We start from the raw sequence: 20,309 nt of genomic DNA, 5'->3' as shown, positions 1-20,309 counted from the left end.
CATTCTGAATCATTTTTTCTCTTTTGGCTTTCTTTTTGTAGGGTTTTATTTTATCTCTATATTTTCCTAAAAAGTAATTACTTGTTGATAGCTTTATAAGGATGTTGTGCTAGGTTTAATTGTTTGGGATTTATTTTTGGTTAACACTAGATTACTGAGATGCATTCATATTGTTATGTGTCACAGCTATAGAATATTTCACTGAATGTACATTCCGTGCTTTATTTACCTATTGTCCCACAGATGAGCATTTGGTTGTCTCCAAGTGTTTCTTTTGTGAATGGTGCTGTTATGACTATTCTTGTCCATGCCTCCTGTGGCACATTCACAAGAGTTCCTTCTAGCAGTAGACCTAGAAGGGCAATCTCATGAAAATCCTTTTGCATAGATTTTGGGTGCTCTAGGGCCAAAGTTAATGTGGGTGGGACGGGTCACTGGGTGCTCTTGCTGAAGATGGAAGTGGCTGAGTTTGAATAGCTAAGACAGTCAAAAAGGCAGGGGCAATTACCACTGAGTCAATTCCAAGGTCTCAGTCATATTACAGAGGCTCCCTCCAAGGTGAAGAGAAGTAGGAATTCCATTTGAGAGCATCCAGAATGAAGAAATAGAATTTCTTGTTTCTGTTTTTGTGTTTTGAGACAGAGTGTCACTCCGTTAGCCAGGCTGCAGTGCAGTTCTGAGATCTCCAGTCACTGCAACCTCCGCCTCTCGGGTCCAAGAGATTCTCCTGCCTCAGCCTCCCAAGCAGGTGGAATTACTGGTGCATGCCACCACACTCGGCTAATTTTTGTATTTTTAGTAGAGACAGGTTTTCGCCATGTTTTCCAGGCTGGTCTCAAACCCCTGACCTCAAGTGATCAGCCTGCCTTGGCCTCCCAAAGTGCTGGGATTACAGGTGTGAGCCACCGTGCCTGGCCTGAAACTGACACTTTTAAGAAAGAGTTGGGTCCTCATGCTAAGGAGAGCGAGGCTGGCAGCACTTTTGAGGCAAACCCTACAGACATCCTTGTCCCTCTTGTCCCTCAAGAATTTTATTAGGAACTCCTATGCATCTGGCTTAATTCTAATCACAAGGAGGCTTAAAAGAAATATGGCACTCATTCACCATTTGCAGAATACGCTCACTGTAGTTTCCACCTAACAGGAAGGCCAATTCTCTAGTCCTCCCAATTGGGAAGGCCGTAAGGAAATTTCTTATTAACTATCTCACTCTCAATGCTATATCATCAGGGCACCAATGAATAAGCATCTTTCTTTGCAGGCTTCCAGTCACCCCATCTGTCTCCCATTAGAAGCAGCATCTGTAGGGATCAAGGGCATGATAACCCATGAGCACTAGCAGCAGGTGCGGCTCCTCCATGCAGGGAAGATGCATCTGGACAGGAGCATATCCTGCCCACCGGCCTCCCAATCACCCTCCCAGTGACCAGAGTTGACCCTGCCTCTGCTGCAACCCCACATCATCCCACACTTCACTGTCCTATGAGCTGAAAGCTTGCTTCCCTCTGTTGTGGTTGGAGCAGGCAGGGGCTTCGCGGAAACACAGAGGCTAGGTGACTCTGGAAAACCATGATTCTCTGGGGAAGACAAGAGACAGTGCTCACTGCTGCTCTAAAAGAAATGCTTTTCAGTGCTTGTATCTTTCTTTCTTTTTATTCTCTGACCCCCTTGACTCTCGACTGCTACTCCCGCCCCACCTCCATTCTTCCCTCAGACCTGCCATGTCCTCACCTCAGCAGCCAGAAGTGACCAGAGGCCCCGAATGTTAATTCCCCAAAAGACGCCCATGAGCAGGGATGACCATCCCACCACTGCTCCCTCTTGGAATGTCAGGAGCCACTGTGACAGTTCTGGGAAACTGGGACCAAACTGGGGAGGGCACTGTCATACTTGTGAATGTTTTTTCAGAGAGGGTATAGGAGCAGATTTGGGGATGCTTTTTCAAACAGGAGAAAAAGGCTCCAGGGCCCTGGGCTATTTGATCAAGTGGGAGAATTGGAAGAGTTTGAATGCAACCTCCCTGCTGGAAGCTGGGTGGCTGGGGGTCTCAGGACAGCAGGTTGGAGCTGCCAAGAGAATGTCAAACTTTGGAGAAAACTTCTGGCTTCTGGGCTCAGGCTGTGATGGCAGCTGTTCTGGGATGACCCCTGCACACCCTGCCCCTGCCATCCTCCCCATGCCCTTCCCCACATATACCCTTTGAAAATGACAATGTGTGGTTTTTTGTGGATTCAAGGAATGGGAAATCTGAAAGGAGCTTATGGGGTATGGTTCCTGATCAAAATATCAGTTAGAAAACCAAGCACAGGAGTAAGATGATGTGCCCGAGATTGAGTGGTTGCTTAGGAGCAGAGAGAGGAATAGGGAGGTCCCGGCCACCCAGCTGGTGTGCTCTTTCCTGCTTTTGACACCTGGAGAGCTCACAAGGCAGTTTTGCTGAGGAACAAAGCACCACTTCCTACAACATGAAGAAAACTACTAGACACTGCACTTGTGTCTCAGGCACGAGAGAAAGACAGACCCAGGGGAAAGAGATTTGGTGCCAGGTGTGAGAAAGGGCACAGGACAGGAGATTGGAGCTCTGGATCTTGTTCTTTCCACAAATATTTGTTAGGTGTCAATGTCGTGTCAGCACTTGGCTACGTACAGTGGCGAACAAAGCACTGGGTGGCAGCCATGGGTCTCTTGTTGTGTCTGTGGCTCAGGAGATCCAAATCCCTCAGGAAGCTTACAGTTTAATCAAGGAAAAGGAGTCCTTGAACACCCATTCTGTGCCAGCCGCTGCTAATGGTGTCACAGCCTTCATCTGACATGTATCTACACCTCCATGAGACAGAAACTGTTATTCACAAGAGGGGAAAATCGATGCAAGACAGCCAGCTAATAAGAGGGGAGTGAACAAAGCCAACCAAAACCTGCCTGATACCAACACCTGGAGAACATTCTAGCCAATCCTGAGCAGTATTTAAGGAAGTGCCATGCAATTTGTGAGTCTAAAGAAATGAACAGGATAGAAAAATCTAGCTGGGCACATATATAGGAAGGGTGAGAACTTCATAGAAAATCCAGTAAACAAGTCACTGACTGTGATTCTTAATTACTCCTGTCTTGGTTTCCTCACCAGGCCCTGTCCCATTCTTCCCTCCCAGCACCCTGCAATTTGTAGATCTTGATAAGGAGCTTTACGCCCTCTATAGACTGCCCATTTAGTATTTCACTTGGACATACCAACTATCCTGGGAAAAGATTGGGAGGAGCATTACGCTGTCATTACAGAAAATTAGGCTAACACTCAACTTCCCAGGCTGATTGAGCTGGTTTATAATAAACATAGAGCAAGAACCCAAGTCTCTGATATCCTAATCCAGAGCTCCTTCCACTAACCTGGAATGTTTCAATAGCCCTGCCTTGCATTTTAGCACATACCCAGTGAACTTGTTCCTGTCCTATGAAGGCTCATCTATCTACTCAAAAGACCCAGGTCTCTGCAGGTACAGTGCATATATATTAAATGTGTCCAAATTCTATCACTTCGTAACCATTTGTGGTAGACTGAAAACCATGGCCACCGTCTTCTGCAGCTCCTACTATCAAGAAGTAATGTCTATTTTCCCACTCCTTGAATCTAAGTTGTCCTTGTGACTTTGACCCATAGAATGTGGTGGAGGTGATGTTACAGAAGCCCCAGAGCCAAGGCATGACGGGGCCTTACAGACTCTACCTTCCTGTAACCTGAGGCCACCATGCTCTGAAGAAGGATGAGAGGATATCTGAAGGACAAGAGATCCATGGACCGAGACAGACCATAGAGACAGAAAGGTCCAGCTGAGCCCCTAGGCCTGTAGGTAAAGCCATCTGAGATGAGCACAGAGCAGCCTCAGTTGACCTATATCCTGCTTTTTATTGTAATTATGATTTTTGCTATTTTAAGCTTTGTGGCAAGCGTACCACAGGCGTCACTTTGCATCTACCCTTTCCTGCGTCCTCATGCTGGCACTGCCATTGTCTAGCTGAGGGACTCAACAAAGCCATTTCAGCTCCTTGGGCCTTTACTTTCTTACCTGTATATTGGGGCTGATACATAGTATCTACCTCATGGGATAGTTTTGAATATATGATGAGATAATCCACATGGAAATGATTTATAAACTATTAAACAATATAGACATAAAAAGCCTGGCACTACCAAAGCACGTGGAATATCCCACAAAGATCACATGATCAGAATTCATAAGAGTTTTTCATAAACTAACTGACAGCACTACTGAAAGGAAAATAAAGAGACCTCACAGCCAGAAGCTATTATGCCTAAATCCTTAACACATCAAAATTACAGGCTTTTATGCATGATTTGGTACAACCTAAGACCCTCTCCAGGAAATGCCTTGTGGTCAGCAGGGTAGGCGAGGGTTTGTAACATTCAGGTGAGATAGAGAGAAACCACTGAAATTCAGCAGGAGAGAGAAAGGAGACCCTTATGATTATAAATTAGTAAATATCAAAACAGCTATTTGAAATGGAAAGGGCTGCAGATACCACGCATATGAAATGGTTCAGTGTTTCTTTAATACAAAATTAGAGATCACTCATTTTTGAGACCTTAATTTTTTCCACTGACTAACCCACAATACTGGCTTATTAGGAAGGAGCTGATTTCATCATCATATCTTTATTTTTTTCTCCCACTCTATTCTTTATCTTTGGTCTGAGAGAACAGGCTCATTCAAGTGCTCATGTACTGCAAACCTTTTCACGGAGCAGAATTAGAAGCAGAGTCCCTCAACTAACATTACATTAGACCAAAGTGAGACCAAGTCTGATTCCTGATTTCATAGGTTCGAAGAGGTCTGGTAACTTGCCCATGGTCACAGGTCACATTGCTAGTTAATAGGAAAAGGGTTCAACAACTAGGTTTTTGCCCACTTGGTTGGGCCACTCTGGAAGAAAATGAAGCACATGACTTCAGGATTTCCAGTTAAATGATAAAAAGAGCAGGAATATCATTCAGGCAGAATTAGGACCTGTCGTTTCCTAACCAATTACTACCTTGATTCTGTTAGCTTTTGTCTGGGAAGGCAGCAGAACACTGTTTATGGTGAGAATGACTAATTTCATACACAGTTTAACTAGGTGGTTCAATCAAACTGTTCTTTCCTATGAAATTTGATGGTGGGAAATGATTACCATATAAAAAAGGTTTCACTCTGTTTGATTGAGTGATTTCTATAAAGCGTCTATAGCATAATTTCATGGCTGTGAACGTTAATTTCACAACAGCCAACTGTAATTGGGTTCCCAGGCAGAAAAACGGAGCCCTCTCGTCTACAGATTTTGACTTTCTGCTGTGGGGAGGAGGGGACGTGGCAGGGAGGGAGTGGAGGGAGGTGGGAAAGGAGAATGGATGGAACCTCACTTGAATGTGCAGATAAAAGTTTAACTTTCTGCTCCGAAAACTCCTGCAATAAGAAACAATAAATTGCTATGCTCATTCGCTTCTGTAAGTGATGATGAGCTGCAAACGCAGGCTCAGCTGGGTTTATTTATAAGGGGAAGAAAATTGTGCACTGGATCACCCAGGGAACCTGACCATATTAAATACGACAACATTTGCACAGATTCTTGCCTGCCTCTCATTTCCTTGGAACCTCTGGGTCTTACTGGTAGGGGGGGATACCCCTGAACCATGGGGCTGAGGAGGGCCCCTGGCATCTGACGTCCGCAGCGCTAAGGGACCAGAGGGTGATTCTGAGCAGATATTTGCCTTAAAAAGCTAATCTCCCTACCCAAACTGTACTGCCTACCCATTTTTCTCCTGCCTTTTAAATACTGGGGTAATTCGTCAGGGGAGATTGAAGAATAAATTCTGATTTCTGCAGATAATTTTGCCCAAAGAGAATTGCCCAACTTAGAAGGGTACTTTGTCGTCGTTGTTGTTGAATTGGGTATGTACCAGGAGGGAGAGTCAGACTCAGAGATATTGAGGAGATTCAGACCCACGGCTTTTGCAGTGAGCTCTAGAATTCTCTCGTCTCCTCCAGTCCTGGATTCACTGCTCTTCTTCATCGCAGTGGGGCAGAGCAGCTGGAGAGTGAGGATGAGCCTTTAAGGGGTCTTGCAGAGCCTCTTGCACAAAATTATGTCCCCACCACTATGAATAATTCTATCATAAGAGCTCCATTCCCTGGAGTTTAAAATAATTTTTGGTTTGGAAGAATTGTTTTTCAGATGGCAAACATCTCTAGAAAAAGCAAAAACTGTACACCTTTCTTGGTTAATTCTAGGTCCCCGAGAAATGAAACCCAGGATCAAGACATGGTTCTGGGGAGCTGGACACTCGAATGTGGAAACAACGCACTAATAAGAAGGGTCTGGGCAAATGCTGAAAGGGAATGCCATTCAGCTCCAGTTAACTGTTGGTGTCCCAGGGCCAGTGGACTCTTCCCGGCAGCCCTGGGCCACCCATCTAGAGCAACTGGGTGCAGGTGGGGCAGGATGAAATCGGATGACTCCTCGCTTTGGTTTCCAGCTGACTTCCGCTTGTTATCATCAAGCAGTCCAATGGGACATTATCCTGAGGGACGCTCCCAGCTCAACAGCCTGAAAGGAGAATTCCATCCAACAGCTTTCACGGTACCTGCCCCTCCTGAGTTAACAGACATCTGCATCCAGGGAGGGTTTGAAACCCTTCTAGCTCCTCCTCTCCCCAGTCTTCCTATCTTTCTCATCTATTGTCATTGTTGGAAGTGAATCCTATAAACAAACTTTTTTTTTTTTTTTAATTTACAGTAGCCCTAATTGAATTGTCTTGTCGCATTGTTATGGAGAAACAAGGATAATTTCCTGTCAGTTATTGAGCTATTTAGCAATTATTTCTTATCATTAGTTTGCAAATTCAAACAGCATCAAATTCTGTTTGCCAAGTTAGAAAGGCATGGCATCACAGGGTACTCTTTGCAGACACCAGGCCTGTTTATTAGGCATTTTCAGCCACTATCTCCTTCCCTCCTCCCCTCCTCCCAGCCCGCTGGTCTGCAGCAGCTTCTGCAGGAAAGGTCAGGGCCCAGAGGAAATCTGCCTAATGGGTATTTATCTCCTATTGGCTCTCTCATTAGCTAATACAGTAAACTGTTTCCCATGGGAGTGACGGCCCCAGCAGGGAGCTTGGAGTTGGCATGTACATCCACCACCACTGGAATTCGGTCACCTGGCAGGCCAGCTTCTACTAAATAGCTAGGAAAGATGTGGATGTGAGCATTCCACATGCCAGCTTTCTCAGTCTGCTCTCTCTGCTTACACCAAGGTCTGCTTCCCTATATCAAAATCGCACTTAATCGCTCATGGCATTCATGCCCAAGAATACCATAGACATGGTTCCTATCATTAGGAATACAGACATGGGCTGCAGAGGAACATTAATGCAAGCAGAAAATAGTCAGGAGCAGGCTGTTTTGCAAGGGAAGTGGTGGCATTAAGCAATTCTCACCAAGCTTTTCACCTACAGTACTTGCTTTCAAGTGCAATTACGTGATGTTCCTTGAAGACAGCCCTGGAGAGGACAGGGGTTACAAAGTGCACTCTTCAGTGACACCCGTAAGAACTGCAACTATTTCCTTGTCTTGGTGATGGGGCTAAGAGGAATTTGTGGTCTGAGGGAGCTACTATTAATTTGGTATCAAGGGCTAAAACCAACGCTTTTTCTCCCACCCACTGCCTTCATGAGTCACTGGGAAGCTGCCTGGTTGAATCACAAGGTCCTCTGTTCTCTCTACCCCACCACCCACAGCCCTCACTCCCAAAAAGCCAGTAAAATGCTTGGTACATGTAGAAGCTGACAGTATGAGAATTAGCAATGAAGACAAGGACAAATGGTAGTGAGAGTGGGTTGCTTCTTTTTGCTGACTCTATTCACTATTTCTGTGTGACAAATTACTCCAGTATTTAGCATCTTAAAACAACAAATATGTATTATCTCATTGTTGCTATGTGTTAGGGAAACATGGTAATTTGGTTGGGTGTCTGTGGCTCAATACTTAGGAGGCTGAGGTTGAAGTCAAGCTCTTGGAGGCTGCAGAGTCATGGAAGGTTGACTGAGTTCAGGGCACTTACTTCTAAGTTTACTCATGCGGAGGTGGGCATGTGGCCAATCCTGGTACCTCATTCTAGGGTCTTCTCTCTGGGCTGCCTCACAAGAGGGTAGCTGACTTTTCCTAAGCTAAGCAATAAGGAAGAGAACAAGAGAGGGTGCCCAAGAAAGAACCCACATTCACTTTGTCACCCAACCTCAGAAGTGATACCCCGTCACTTTTCCCATCGTGTATTTGTTAGAAGCCAGTCACCAGCTCCTGCCCACACTCAGAGGGAGGGGCTTGCGCAAGGACGTGAATATCTGGAGGCAGGACCACTGGGAGTCCCCTTAGAGGCTGCCCACCATACTGACCTTCAAGAACTCAATGTGCCTCTGGATTTTGCCCTCCTATTTTTTTCTTTCCTTAATTAACTAATTTAACAGTAATTTATGGAACATCTACCACACAAAATGCCTTGTGATAAGTACCATGGGAAATTCAACACTTAATAACAGAGCTCCTTACTTCCCTTACGGGGCCCAAGTTTATGGGTGAGATAGGGTGAGTCTGTCCACAAGCATCCCAAAAGTAGCTTGAGTGCTCAGCAGAGGAACACACGGTGCTCCAGTGACCCTAAGGAATGAAGGGATTCTTTGGAGGACTGTAATCCTGGAAATCTTCCTTCACTCTTTCCATTTCACAAACATGAAGAGAGGAAGAAAGGATGGAGGGAAGAAAGGAAAGATAGAAAGAAGGAAAAAGGGGAAGGGAGAGAGGAAGACAGGGAGAAAGGGAGACAAAAGAAAATTGTGCCAACTTTAGCTTTCTAGATTCATACTTTTTTCATAAAAATATTTTAGTGATTCTTCACTACTATATCTATATCTATATCTATATATATATAAATTTTTTTTTTCGAGACAGAGTTTTGCTCTTGTTGCCCAGGCTGGAGTGCAATGGCGCGATCTCGGCTCACTGCAACGTCCACCTCCTGGGTTCAAGCAATTCTTCTGCCTCAGCCCTCCAGAGTAGCTGGGATTAGATGCACCTGCCACCACACCCAGCTAATTTTTTCATTTTTAGTAGAGATGGGGTTTCATCATGTTGGCCAGGTGGGTCTCGAACTCCTGACCTCTGGTGACCCACCCATCTCGGCCTCCCAAAGTGCTGGGATTACAGGAGTGAGCCACGGCTCCTGGTCCTCTACTACATAATATTTTATAACTTAGATGGTATTCAAAGTTTTCCAACTTGTTCTTCCATTACATTTCCCCTCACTGCTCCCCAACCCCCTACACAAACACTTAAATGGTAATAAGTAATAATTGATGGATCCAGGATTTTAACCCAATCCTGCCAGTTTCTAAAGCTCAGATGGTTTCTGCTATACTACCCAGCTCCCAAAATCAATATAACTTGACGACCAGTCACGGGTAGTGGGAGAAAAGACCAGTTTGATGGTCACTTCAGAATCTTCACGTGGAGTGAATCAGGAAATGGTAATGCCACTGATGGAGGTAGTGAGGTTAACAAGGACAGGGTGTTGAAGAGGTGATTCTGGACTTAGCACTTTCAGATTCTGACTAAACCTTTGAAACTTATGGCCTGAAGTGAGAGTGAGCTTGGAAACTGTGGAAGACTTTCAGAGTTGTTTACAGAAGTGATAATTAAGTTGTAGGAGCTGTTGAACTTTCCAATACTGACAAAACCAACATTGTAAGCTATAAACTTATAGCTTACAAACTATATTTGTGTCCCACATATAAGAGACCATAAAAAGGTTAAGCAACAGAACCCCAGGTGACTGCATTTAGCCAGACATTGTTCAATATAAAATAGAGGTAGCCATGGAGAAATTACCTTTCAATAATCAGAGGACTCTTTCTAGTAGAACTCAACCTGGAAGGGGTTCTCTTCCAGCAAAAGACATGGAAATCCATATGAAACTTTATACTACTTCTAGTGGACAGCCTCTAAAATGGCCTCAAGTGATCCCCACCTCCTGGTATTCACACCTTTAAGTAACGTAGAGAGACCCCACCTCTACAAAAATAATTTAAAAATATTAGCCAAGCATGGTGGCACACGCTTATGGTCCCAGCTACTTAGAAGGCTGAGGTGGGAGGATCGCCTGAGCCCAGGAGGTAGAGGCTTCAGAGAACTAGATTGTGCTAATGCACTCCAGCCTGGATGACAGAGTGAGATTCTGTCTCAGAAAAGAAGGAAATATATAGAGCTATGAAAATGTATATATTTAGCATCATGGGCACTGCTGAGTTTGGCCCATGTGCCACAGAAAACAGAAATACTGAATTTCTGCAATTAAACAGCCCCAATCCAAGGCTAAATATGTATTGACATGATCTAAGTCTGAGAAATGAAGCAAAAGGAAAGGATTCAAACAAAATTCCAGAAAATCTTAAGTGAGAAGAATTAGAAATAAAACCAGAGTACCACTGTACTTATGTCTAAATATCAATTAAAGTGTGTGGTTCATATAGCAAGAATCCCAGAACCAAACTGTAATGTCTTTCTACCATGACGTGAGTACCTAAACAGCAATCTATTATATTAGCCTGGGTATGATATAAAAAGAGAGCTAACCTGTGTATAAATGCCTGCTATGTGACAGGCAGTCTTTCAAGGGCTTTACCTATCATCAGCGACCTCATGAGGCAGATCCAATTATTATCCTCACATTGCAAATGAGAAAATTGAAGCACAGAAACTTTAAATAACTTGCCCAAGCACCCAGCTAGGGTGACCAGGGTAGGGCCAGGATTTATACACGTGTAGCCTTTGGAATTCTTGCTGCTAACACTATGCTGAGATACGTTTCTGATGAACCTCTTTGTGGAATGGTGAATAAAGGAGCTGAAGGCTGTAAACGAAGGACACTGCTTAGCTTTCCAGAGAGTGTAAAAGACAAGAGAAGAGCTCACCCTTTGGGAAACCTAGACGGAGGGTAGGCTGGACTTCTATTACTTCTCGAGATCTGCTCTCTGCCCCTATCCACCCAGCTCTGTTCTCTGGAAAACTGAATGATATGAAGTGCAACAACTTTCTCTCTCGTCTCAGTTTCTTGTTGGATTTGGTAAACAGGAGGCCAAATGAAGCAATGTGGGAATTTGTTACCAATGAAAGGCACCTCAATTCCTTGACTACCACAACACTGTCTAATTTTCTTTCTTCTCAAATTGTTTATTCTGGTTCATCAAAATTTTGACTAAAATGCCAGCTACGTATAATGCATTTTCCTTATCAGTACATATTCCCTAAAGGAGCTATTTCACTTCTGAACATTATACAAATTAACAATTACTTTCAACAGCATAAATACACGTAATGTTAGCTTCCCTAGGGCCACCAGAGAGCTGACATGTATGAACTGCAACAACTTTCTTGTCCTCTGGCTTTCTGTTTAGATTTGGCCAACAGGAGGCCAAATGAAACTGTATACAGATTTATTACCAATGAAAGCCACCCAAATTTCAACAGTGGTAACAAGGGGAGGCCTGCAACTCCCCGTTTATTGGGTCATCGTGGATTGGTTGCATCCCCTCTAGAAGATCTGTGCTCCTGCCTGGCAGCTTTGTCTTAGAGCTACCTGCTCCAGGACCTGGTAACCACTCTCTACCTCTGCTCTTTAAGTCCCATGCTTGGGAGCTAGTTCTGATGGTATTGTACTATCCCTCATGGGTCCCCTAACCCTGCCCCTCTGTACATTTTATTACAATCCCTTTATTAAACTCTCTTCTCCCCTTTGAATGTGTCAACTGCCTTCCACTGTGACACTGGGTAGGTCTTAAGGTTTACCTACCACATCTAAGAACCTTGCCTAGAGGTTCAGAGGAAGGAAGATTTCAAAAGTAGCACTGTTTAGTGTTACCCACATTATCTTCTCATTCTGTCCCTCTGGGTCTTGAACCAAGCTTTCTTGGAGAGACGGACATAGGGCTCCAATATGAAAAGGTGTATTATCAGAGGTGAGTAAGAAAACAAAACAAGAGGCAACCTGGCAGCCAACTGGACAATTGTAATAGGTACTCAGGGGCACCTTGCAGACAAGCCCAGAGCTCTGTAAATATAAAAATTAACATTTGTAGAGCTGTTTCTCCAGCTCTTTTGCTAGAAAGGACTATAAACCAGAGAATATTGTCATTGTGACCAATTTCCCATGATTATGATCTCAACTGATATGACCCAGGGGAAACTAATGTATGTATTTATGCTGTTGAAAGTAATTGTTAATTTGTATAATGTTCAGAAGTAAAATAGCTCCTTTAGGTATGCTGATAAGGAAAATATATTATACATATGTTGACAAAAAAAGCCAAACTCTAAAAATATTTGAAAAAGTGTGTTCTGAGCCAAATGTGAGGACCTGTGACCCAGCCTCAGGAGGTCATGAAAACAAGACCTTAAGGTAGGTGGGTTACAGCTTGATTCTATAAATTTTTGGAAGATAGAAATTATAGACAGAGACACAAATCAACACATATAAGATATACATTACTTCGGCCCATGAAGGTGAGACATCTCAAAGCAAGAGCTTCAGCTCATAGTTGGGTTCAAAGATTTCCTGATTGGCAAACAGTTGAGAGAATTAAGTTTTGCCTAAAGAGTTGAAGTCAGTAGAAAGAAATGCTTCGTGTTAAGATAAAGGGGGTTGTGGACTCCGAGGCTCTTGTTATGTAGATGAAGCCTCCAGATAACAGGCTGAGAGAGAATAGATGGTACATGTCTCTTATTAGATCTTAAAAGGTGCCAGACACTTAGTTAAATCAATCTTGGATCAGGAAAAGACCTGGAAAGGAAAGGGATTCTCTACAGAATGCCGTTTTCCCCACCTCAAGAAGTGATTTTGCAAGGCTATTCCAAAATATGTCAAATAAATATATTTTGGGGTAAAATACTTTGATTTCCTTTAGAGCCTGCTATCTGTCATGTGATGTTATACCAGAGTCAGGTTTGAGTTGGTATCTAACTGCTACAAAAAGTCTGTTTAGTCAGTCTTAGGATGTCTGTTTTAACGTTAAAGCTGGTCAGTTGTGTCTGAACTCCAAAAGAGAAGAGATTATAATAAAGCATGTCTGATCACCCCATCCCCTCATTGTTTCCTGTCATGGCCTGAACTACTTTTTCAGGTTTCTTCGGAATCCCTTTGGCTGAGAGGGGAATCCATTCAGTCAGCTGCAGAGCTTAGAGTGTTATTTCTGGTTTACACACAGCTGGCATTTTAGTCAAAATTCTGATGAACAAAAATAAACAATTTGAGAAGAAAGAGAATTAGAGAGTTGGTGTTATGGTAGTCAAGGACTTTAGGTGTCATTCACTGGTAGTGGATCTCCACATAAATCATGTGAAGAAGGCCACTATTAGTTATTCCATTGAACAGCAGGAGCTGGAGCATGAAAAGGGTAACCATCAGTTCAAGTTCATTCAGAAATCCTTGACTCTACTGTCTCAGCCTCACTCTGAAATACATTTTCATAGGCCAAGGATCAGCAAACTTCAACCAGCAATCCAAATCTACCTCCATGCCTATCTTTATAAATAAAGTTTTATTAGAACACAGCTATACCCAGTTGTTTACATATTATCTATGGCTGCTTTCCACACTGTGTCAGAGTCGAGTGGCTACAATAGAGACTGTATGACCCACAAAACCTAAATTATTTGCTCTCTGGACCTTTACATAAAATATTTTGTGACCCCTAATCTAGACCACCAATAGTTTTGTTTCTTCCTGCCCTTCTTAAAATTCTGATCACAGGCCGGGCGCGGTGGCTCAAGCCTGTAATCCCAGCACTTTGGGAGGACGAGGCGGGCGGATCACAAGGTCAGGAGATCGAGACCATCCTGGCTAACATGGTGAAACCCCGTCTCTACTAAAAATACAAAAAATTAGCCGGGCTTGGTGGCGGACACCTGTAGTCCCAGCTAATCAGGAGGCTGAGGCAGGAGAATGGTGTGAACCTGGGAGGCGGAGTCTGCAGTGAGCCGAGATTGCGCCACTGCACTCTAGCCTGGGCGACAAAGCGAGACTCCGTCTCAAAATAAATAAATAAATAAATAAATTCTGATCACAAAATATCAAATAGTAACTTTCTCTTTCTTCCTTCTTCCCCTTAGACTCTGTAGAGATAGATTATCTGTACACTGTGAAACTTGACTGAACAACTCAGAAACAGCAGGACGGAAAAGGACAGGATCTGTGTCCACCTAGTTCAAAAGGAAATGATTTTACTTTCTCTAAGCTTTTGTTGGTCACAAGAATCCCTTCACGCTCTAAAACTATGAATGCGAAGAGTCTGAATTATAAGTTTTGTAAATAACTACTGTTGTGTGTTGAGAAAAAAAATGACTTCTTTAAAAAAATTACTGAAGCAATGGAGTAACTGTCTCAAAACTGCCCTTTCAGATGAATCTTCCTACTTATACCAATATCACACCCAAGGCATTAAAAATTTCTCCTGTCTAGTGATCTAGAGCTAGAGATATCACATGGATAAGAAAAAAGCTATGAAAAAATAGTAATAGAAATAACTCTGTATTATAATAAAATTTATGTAAAATTTGAAATATGAACTACACATTTGTAGACATGCATATAAAACTGCATGAGAAAGATAAGCATGGAATTTCAGAAAGAGGAATGTCTGATTGGGGAAGGAAGGGGAATATGATCTGGAATGGGTACGTGGGAAACTTCAACTATAACTTATAACTTTTTAATGGGTAATAGAGAAAAGATGTTTATTTTTTTCACTCATTCATTCATTTTTTCATTTAAACTTATTGTGTCTATGAGGTTTTTTAAGTATAAAATGTAAACTCCTTAGTCATTGCTGGCCATCTATAAACTCTTCCAGTCTCATTTGCCGGCACCCTCTCCCTCAGCCATGCTAACCTATAAGCTTCAACTATTCCTTATTTCCACTTTGAGTACTTCTTCTCTGGCAATTTTCCTAACACTGCTATCCAATCTGCAAACTTTTTCCCTTATCCTCTTCCTATCCCTAATGTTTTACATATTTCATGGCATTTCCAGCACACAAAAATTGTTCTTTTTTTTTTTGAGCAACTATGATGCCTGTTCTCTAAGGCAACATTAGGCTCCTAGCAAAGAAGCTATAGATGATAAACTCTTCAAAAGAATGGGCTCTATGTTGCACATGTCTGTAACTCCCATAATGACTCTTAGATTTTGGATCCTCAGCAGAGAACGATAGCTTAATAGATATTCTAAAAGTATTTAAAATCCCATTAGATTATGGCTTTGGTCCTTTCCCTTTGGTTCAATGGGTTTGGTACAGTCAAGGCTCCCGGGGCTGCAGATGTCCACAGAACCCCAGTTGTTGCATACCATCCTCAGGAGATGATCTCTTGAGGGAATAGTCCCTGTACAAAAGAAGCTTGGCTAGGCACGGTGGCTCACGTTTGTAATCCCAGCACTTGGGAGGTCAAGGCAGGTGGATCATGAGGTCAAAATTTTGAGACCAGCCTGGCCAACACAATGAAACCCTGTCTCTAATAAAAATACAAAAATTAGCTGGGCATGGTGGCAGGCACCTGTAATCCGAGCTACTTGGGAGGCTAAGGCAGGAGAATCGCTTGAACCCAGGAGGCGGAGGTTGCAGTCAGTGGAGATGGTGCCACTCACTCCAGCCTGGGCAACAAAGCTAGACTCTGTCTCAAAAAAATAAATAAATAAAATAGGAAGCTTCCTAGGGTTGCTTGGCTCCATTTTGTGTCCTTCTGTGTTTTGTCCTTCTGAAAATGTCTCTCTAGAGAATAATGATGTCAGAGAAGATGGCATAATAAGAAGCACCGAGAATCCATCATTCCAATAAACAAAAATTGTACTGACAAAAACTGTTTGAACTATTTTGCAAAGGTGGAGTCTATTTGAATGCTTACAGCATCTGGGCAAAAGCTTCGCTGGTAAACTGCAATTAACAGAGAATCTTAAAGGAAGCAAGAGGAAAGCTACTCATTACATCTAAGTAATTTTTAATAAAATTATTCATTTATCATCCAAGAAACCTTGGAAGCCAGACGATCGTGGGTTGATACACTCAAAGTTTTAAAAGGAAAAAAAAAAAAACTATCAACCAAGAATGTTATATATGACAAAACTGTCATTCAAAAATAAAGAAGAAATCAAGACATTCTCAGATTTTAATAAAAAGGTTGAGAGAGTACATTACTACTAGGCCTGCCCTTCAAAAAATTATAAAAGGAGTCCATCAAGTTGAAATAAAGGGAAGCTAGACAGCAACTAGAAACTGTGTGATGAAATAAAGATCTCTGGTAAAAAAAAAAATAAGTACAAGCAATTACAAAAGCTAGTATTATTGTATTTTTGGTTTACAAATCCACTTTTTATATTCTACATTATTTAAAAGATAAATTCATAAAAACAATTGTTAATGTGTTACTGAGCACACAATATGTAAAGACACAATCTGTAACACCAATAACAGGAAGAGGTGAAGAGTAAAACTGTGTAGGAGCAGAGTTTTTGTATACTATTAAAGTTGTACAAACAAACCAGTGTTATAACTTTAGGATGTTAAGGGGAATCTCTATGGTAATTGCAAAGAAAATGTCTATATACACAAAAAGAAATAAGACAAAAATGTTGCAACATTAAAAAATTAACTAAACACAAAATAAGGCAGTATAGAGGAAATAAGGGACAAAAATGCTTTAAGACATGAAAAAAAAACAAAATGGCAGAAGTCTCTCTTCATTAGTAACGACTTTAAGTGTAATTGGATTAAACTGTCCAATCAAAAGCCAGAGATTTTCAGAATAGAGTAAAAAAGAAGAACATGATCTCACTTTATGCTATCCATAAGAGGCTCACTTTACATCTGTAGATACAAATAGGTTGAAACTGATAAGATGCAAAAATCTAGTCTATGCAAATTATGACCAAAAGAGAATTGGGATAGTAATACTAATATTAAATAAAATATTGGCAGGCTGAGGCAGGCAGATCATGAGGTCAAGAGATCAAGACCATCCTAGCCAACATGGTGAAACCCTGTCTCTACTAAAAATACAAAAATTAGCTGGGCGTGATGGTGCACACCTATAGTTCCAGCTACTCAGGAGGCTGAGGCAGGAGAATTGCTTGAACCTGGGAGGTGGTTGCAGTGAGCTGAGATCGCGCCACTGCACTCCAGCCTCGCAACAGAGCGAGACTCTGTCTCAAAAAAAAAAAAAAAAAATTAAATAAGATAGACTTTAAATCAAATGAGGTAACAACAGACACAAAAAATGATATATTAACAAAAGATTCAATATAGCAAGAAGATATCACAATTATAAACATTTATGCACTAATAACAAGATGTGAAGAAATTGGAACCTTCTTGCACTGCTGGTGGGAATGTAAAATGGTACAGCCACTGTGAAAAACAGTTTGGCAGTTTTACAAATGATTAAACACAGAACTACTATATGACTTAATGAGGCAGGAGAATAGGGTCTGAAGGCAGAGAACCTAAAGCCGATTTGCACTGACTTCCTAGAACTGAATGGAAAGGAAAACCCCATCTCTCCCCACCTAAGTAAGGAAAGAATAGGAGGCTGCTTCCTTTGCAACGCCTACCTTTCCGCTGCGTCACACATGAAAAATGGAAAGTAACTCTGATCGGTCCCCTTCCACAACCAATCAGACTTGGTCATGGGCCAAGTCTTTACTTACAAAGGGTATAACAAAGCAACCAATGGGAAACCTCTAGAGGATATTTAAACCCAAGAAAATTCGGTAACCAGCCCTCTTGACCCACTTGCTCATGCCTATTCCCACTCTGTGGAATGTATTTTCATTTCAGTAAATCTGTGCTTTCTTTGCTTCATTCTTTTTTGCTTTGTTTGTGCATTTTGTCCAATTCTTTGTTCAAAATGCCAAGAACCTGGACAATTCATAGTCAAGAACCTCCACCAGTAATACCAGCAATTCTACTCCTAGGTGTGTGTGTGTACATATATTTCTCCAATATATACCTCCAAGATATATACATCTATATATAGATACATAGATATATCTCCAAAATAATTGAAAGTAGGGACTTAAACAGATATTTATATACTAATATTCATAACAGCATTATTCATAATAGTTAATAGGTAGAAATGACCCAAATGTCCATTAATAAATGAATAAACAAAATGTGTTTATATATATATATACACACACACACACACACGCACGCACATTGGAATATTATTCAGCTTTTAAAAAGGCATGAACTTCTGATATATGCTACAACATGAATATACCTTGAAAGCACTGTGCTTAGCAAAATAAGCCAGCACAAGACAAATATTGTACAATCCCACCTACATGAGGTACATAGACTAGGAAAAGGTAGAATAGTGGTTATCAGGGACTGGGGGGAGAGAGAATGGGGATTTTGAAAAAAATAAACAGTTTTTATTGAGGATGATGAAAAATATCTGAATATAAATAGTGGGGATGATTACACAACATTATGAATATACTTAAAGCTACCAAATTTTATGCTTATGAACGGTTACAATGATAAATAGTGTGTTATGTTATGTCATATAAAATAATAAATAGTATGTTGTATATATTTTACCACCATTTTATTTTAAAAAAGGTGTCTCTGGAGACAACTCAGGAGCAGAAGAGACAGCTTCACAGCATAAGCAGATCACCCCGATATGGGGAATGAAAGGTCTGAGGCAGGTGGAGTTTGAGAAAATGTTGTAATTGCTTAGAAAACAAAAGTCCTCCTTACCATCCCTGTCCAGATCCTGGCAGAATGTGTACAAAAACACATCTTAATCTGAATCCATCCACAACATAGAATAATGATGATACTATGCTTCGAAGAGCTAACAGCAAATCTATATACAAGTTAACGGTAGATAACATGCTATAATACATTGATTTTTGGTACAAAAGTCAATTTTATTGTGGAATGGAAAGGCTTGTCCCCATTCCTGGACAAGTCACCAAAAGATAGACGAATGATGGCAGATCAACTGCAAAAGAGTGTGTTATCAAGCTGTTAGAATTGGTTTTTGAATCCAGTAAACCTTCCCACCTTAGCCTATTTACAGCCATATCTCCAGCATCTAGCAGAATGTTGGCACCACTTAGAGACTCAAAAAATATCTCTTGAATGAAGAAATGGCTTCCACTTTAAACTCCTAAAATAGATAATAGTATATTTATGCCCATATAGATAGTATTTGATGAAGTCACCTATGTATAGCTGTGCTCTTGGTATATATGTCTTGAATAATTTCCTAATGTAGGAAATGGGTGACACCAGTTGGAATCCTTCCCAGGGAGAACATTAGGGGGCGAACCCCTCTAGATGCTGTTAAAATTAATTAGTTAGGTTCAGTAGTAACTGGACTTTGGTCTTTATCTCGGTGTAACATCAGTATCCACTTGTCAATTACAGCTTGCATTGATTCCATCATGAGATACTTTTGCATATTTAAAATTCAATAATTTTGTTTTCATTTTTATTAAAAACAATCTTTAAACAGTACTGAAGCAAAAGAATTAATTTGTGCTCATGCCTGTATATAGTAACAATGCAAGGATAACAATGATTAAAGATCCTGAAAGGAAGGAGAGAGGACTAGGAAAAGGCTTCTGTAATGAATAAGCGTAATTCTCATTTACCCTTAGAATTGAAGTCCATTTCAACCATAAGAAGAAAATGCTCGTTTTATCTATATAACATTCCATTATTGCTGTCTCACCTGCAATCTATGTCATAAAACTTTAAGGGTGAAAAGTTTTAAGCTATATTCAGAAATCAGGAAGATCCTGCATAAACAGAAGGAACAGGTAGGTTCACACAAACAGGCACATGTATCGGCAAGCTGACATGTACAAATATAGACACCATCCAAAGAGGGCTGTAAGGAGAAAACCATGTCAAAGCTGCTAAATTATTCATCACCTGTTCTGCAGAGTGAACACTATCAGGTAATGATCTGTAATTATTAATAAATAATTTAAACTTTAATAGCTCTGAAATGAAATGCTTAATTGCATCACAACATAATTAATGGAATTAGCTGCAATGTTTAAAATGAGAAATTCTTTTGTCAGTCTTTCTTTTTCACATTTTCCTTCTTCCAGATTCTGGTAACCCAGAGGATAAACAGAATGATTAAACTTTAAGTGTGTGTTTGGTGATGTGTGTGTGTGTTTGTGTGTGTGTGTTTCAGCAT

This window comes from Pan troglodytes, chromosome 7 (genome assembly GCF_028858775.2).
Source record: "Pan troglodytes isolate AG18354 chromosome 7, NHGRI_mPanTro3-v2.0_pri, whole genome shotgun sequence".
NCBI lineage: Eukaryota > Metazoa > Chordata > Mammalia > Primates > Hominidae > Pan > Pan troglodytes.
This window is presented reverse-complemented; position numbering follows the sequence as displayed.